The sequence below is a fragment of the Rhododendron vialii genome, chromosome 2a, assembly GCF_030253575.1.
Source record: "Rhododendron vialii isolate Sample 1 chromosome 2a, ASM3025357v1".
In the NCBI taxonomy this organism is placed as follows: Eukaryota; Viridiplantae; Streptophyta; class Magnoliopsida; order Ericales; family Ericaceae; genus Rhododendron; species Rhododendron vialii.
Window position 1 is genome coordinate 14,718,638 of NC_080558.1, and position 4,687 is coordinate 14,723,324.

At 41.3% G+C, this 4,687-nt stretch overlaps 1 pseudogene; it reads right to left on the bottom strand.

The window, feature by feature from the left end:
* Positions 1 to 2,213: 2,213 nt before the first annotated feature.
* Positions 2,214 to 4,411, bottom strand: LOC131317199 (acyl-CoA--sterol O-acyltransferase 1-like; annotated as a pseudogene).
* Between the last annotated feature and the right edge of the window lie 276 nt (positions 4,412 to 4,687).

Genomic DNA, 4,687 nt, shown 5'->3' on the forward strand with positions numbered 1-4,687 from the left:
TTTCGAGTAACAGTCCGGCGGCAACTCTCATAATAGGGGTGCATGCTACACCTTCCGTCAATTTGGAAGAAATTAAAAATGTAATAGAAGCACTTTAGTCCAAAACAATAGGGAGACGAATTAGTCATTAGTAAAACTCATGATGGTCATCTGCCAAAGAGCCAAAGCATGGGAAGGTAATTCGTAAATGAGTGGTTATGATATTAACATATGTAACAGAATTAGTTAGAGTTGGTCATTCCATAAGATACATTTGTACAGATATAGAGTGTATTTGCGATAACTGTGAATACAGATTTTAGATTTTAGCTTCAGACTTTGCTGTAAATTTTCGATTTTAGATTTTAGTACAAGTTAATAAACCTGTTTGTTAAGTACTCTCTTTCAAAAGTCCTCTCTCTCTCTCTCTACATACTTTCAAGCAGCTAAGGTTTTCCTGTTGGGGGGAGGCGGCTCCTCCTCCCCCAAGCTCTCTTTTCCTTCTCTCCTCCCCCTCTCCATATCCTCGGAGTGTTATCCCCTTCTCCGTTTCCCCTTTTTTCGGTCCTCTTCTACCTAGCTTCTGTCCATCCCTTGTTTTTCGTCGCCCGCTGGTTTACCTTGGGCGTATGGCGGCTTGGGTTGGCGAGGTTCGCACCTTTCACCGGCTTCATCTTCTTGGGGTAGCCGGTCTGCTTAACGGCGAGCAGAGGTGGGCGAAGGTTTGGGGGATAACCAGTGGCGGTGTGGCGGGATCTGCTGTTGCTCGAGGCGGTGGTATTTGCAGCGTCGCTCGCTGCCGGAGTTTCAGGTTGTTGGAGGTTGTCGGCTGTGGTGGAGGGTTTCCGTTCTTTTGGGCGGCTGAGGTGGTAGGTGGACTAGTGGATATGGAGGTGGGCGGAGATAGGGATGTCGGTGTAGATCTTTTTTTTTCTAACTTTTGTTTGTTGCAGGTTATTCCAAAAATGATTGGCAAAATGGTTTTTGTCTTGCGGTGGTTAGCGGCAGATTGGAGACATGGTCATGAAGGGTATGCGATCCCAATGGTCTACATTTTCTGGTCGTCTTTGTGTGTTGTTTTTGGTTGGCAATCGTTTCAGAGGTGTAGCCCGGACGAGGGGTCGACTTGGTGGTGATGTTTCCATCTAATGTTCTCGATCGTGATCCTGGGGTTCGTGGAGAAGTGGTGTTAGGCGGCAATTCTTGCTCTCCCACTGCCCTCTCTTTGTTTCCTCTCTGTTGTCGTAGACTGTTTTGCATTACCTTGGTGGGTATGTTGGTTTTCCTCTTGCCGCTGGTTATCTACGTCTAGGAGTATTCGGATCTGCTTAAGGGTGAGGCGGTTAGGTGGTGGCAATGGTATGGGCGGTGATGCATACAATGTTTTGTGCGGTGGTGGTTAGGATGCGGGTTAGGGTTTTGTGGGTTTGGGTCTGCCGAGGGGTCCTTTTGGGCCCGTTTATTTCTTTTTGGGCTTTATTGTGTATTTCGGTATCGGGTGTGCTTGATTGCTGTATTTTTAGGCTCCCGTTTTAGACCGTTTGAGGCTGGGCTTTCGGCCCTTGTGATGTACTGTCCAACTTTTTGTTGGATTTCCCTTTTCTCTCTTCGCGTTTTTAATAAATCTTTGCCTATAAAAAAAATAAACCTGTTTGTTGTAGGTGCGAGATTATGATCAAGAACTAGCAAACATAAGAGAATGGAATGGCCATGGGGGATAACTAACCAAATACCTTAGGAGTGTTGGGATTCGACATCTAATCTTTTTGATCGGCAAAAAGATTTTAGTAAAACTCGACAAAAGATACATCGAGGTGGCATACTCTAGATACAAGGAAAACTTGAAACATAGAGAAGGCTAGGAAAAAAAGATATATTCACCTCAATATTTTAATTTTATAGAATGGGAAGAGATATACTTACATAAAAGTATTAGTGCCATGGCCATAAATCTAATTTAACAAGTTGACAAAAATCCCTTGGACTCGAAAAATGTACTAAAATTAGTATTTTCTTACATATAATTAGTATTTTATATAGAGTTTTGTATCCAATTTTTTTGTTTTTGTTATTGCTGAAATAAAACCCTGGAGCTGCCGCTGCATGCAATGGGAGATGTAAAACATCTAGAAAATATATATAATAACAAACTTTTGTAACCTCAAACAAACAAAAGGGCAAGAAGCATATATAGATCAAGATATTAAGTTTTCTTCAATGACTTGCATAAAAAATTAAGAAGCACTGCATACAACCATGGAGGATAAGTTGTATTTGCAATTGATTTTGGGGTTTGTGCGAGGAGAAAAGATTAGTTATATATATTACAAATATATTTTCAAGATTTCAATTATCCCATAAATCATGGAATATCTTAAACCAAAATTATTTATTTGATCGGTTTAGGCTGTGTTCTTCTAAACGTATAAGCCTGAAACTTTTTTCGGTATTTTTTTACTTTTCGCAACTTTTTGTTTAGCTTTTCGTTGTAATTTTTGGGATTAATCATTTGTCTCGAAAATACAAATCGAAAAAGTATAAAAATATAGACCAATCTTGAAAATTTTAAAAAGATAGCTGTTTAATACTTTTTTCGTCTTTAGTGAATTTTTTGTTTATCATAATCTTGTACATTTTAGACTCCTTTTATCGAGACGGATGATTAATTAAAAAATATTATTCGAATATACTAAAAAAATTAAAAAAAATGAACGAAACACACAAACAGAAAAAAATAATTAAATTTACAAGAATGAGGCCTTAAAGTTTCATTTTATCCTTTCTTTGATGATAGAAATTTATTCACGGCTCCACACAATCTCAGTCGTCTAAAAGTGTTTTGGACGATCCGGATTAAAAACAATCTATTAACGGTATTTAATACCGTTAATAGATTGTTTTTAAATACCGTTAATAGATTATTTTTAATCCAGATCGTCCAAAACACTTTTGGACGTTCAAGATTGAGCATTGTAAACCTTATTCCCGGTTCCTCCCGCAATAAGATTTTCTCTTCTTTCGCATGTACAGCAGCGGCAACAACGTCCTTCACAAATGCTCCCAACATCGCATACTCTTCAAACGCTCTGACGTAAATTTTGCACCTAAACAACTGGGGAATAAACAGCCAAAACCCGGTAACCATCACGAATCCGACGGTCATCGGCGTTGAGATCAACCGAGGCAACCGCCACCTGTCCTTAACCACCTTCTTGATCCAAATCTCCGCCACCACCCACGCCCCGTGGAGGAGAAAGAACCATGTGACCTCCCACGTTGGCCGCAACCGGCCCATGTAGTTGAATAATATCTCGTGCATCAGGGCCGAGACTGCGAACGTGCACATGACGGCCGGAAGCGAAGCCCGAAGTGGCCTATGACTTGCACCGATATGAATAGCGCTGGCTCGTATACGGTGGAACGCAGGGTTCCGGATACAACGAGGTTCCATCTCCTGCCCCAGAAGTTTTGGACAGAGGTCGAGAGGTGCGGCTTGTCGAACTGCGGCTCGAGGTCTAACCCGAATAGGGCTTGAGCCGCGGCTGCAGCAGTGGCTAGTATGATTTCCAACGTGAAGTACAAGTGGAAGCCGTAAATGAACCACATGACCTTTGGGTGTATGTGGTTAATATACTCATAAACAAGCCAAAACAAGGCTAGAAAAACAACCTTTATACTACTAGTATAATTCCAAATCGATGTGTTTCCATTTTGTGTGATTCTGGGATTCGGATTTTCTCCATTATGCCCTTTTGGAGGTGGGTTTTGTCTATTGTGGCCATCTAGATCTAATGGATACGGGTTGTCTCTATTTTGAGATGTCAGTGAATTTTCTAGATTTGCATGGGGTTTTGGAGGTGGGTTTTGTTGGATCCTGATTGGGAAACAAGCAATAGCGGTGAAATGGGGGGGGGGGGGGGGGGGGGGGGGGGGGAGAGAGAGAAGGCTCGGAGAGGGGGCCTTTGCCAAAGGCAAGAAGGAGGAGTTTGAAATTGGAAAGCCAGGCTATGGCGAAAGCGGTGGGGCCACAAAGGTTGACGGACTGAAGTTTGAGAGGAAGGGCAAAAAAGAGAGAGACAATAGGGATGATTGAGCAAAGCCTGGGCATACCTTTGGGGACAAACTTAACTAAAAAATAGCAGTAGCATAAAGAAAACAACTACTGAAATCCATACCTTGATGAAGTTGCTGATCTCCCTCTCTAAGGTGTAGCTTGGGTAGTAGATCTCACCCTCCATCATTCTCTCTCTCTCTCTCTCTCTAGAATATCACTTCCCAATTCTATCCTAAGTCACTTCCCCATTCTTCAACTTCTTTTCCATATAAAAGATTGATCCCGCAACCTTACTGCTCTCAGGTTTAAGGTGCATAACCATTGAGCTAAATGTTTGACTTGACTCAACCTAAATGTAATTAGAAAAATTGTTTTTGAGTGCTCCATCGTCGGCTGAAAGATATTTTTAACTTGTTGCAGGTAAACGACATTCTAGCTGTTATGTGGACAATATGGAACCAGAGAAATGTTTGCATTTTTGAAAAGGCTAATCCAAATTGGGTGGAGGTGCAAGAACTAATCAAAGACAAGGGTAGCTTTTTAGGTGAAAACAAAGAAAGGGTTGGAATATTCATGGATGACTTTATCTTCAGGCTTCGGTGTTTTTGACAAAATAAGTCTCTTGGCTTTTTTTTTTATTCAAAATTTTCTTGC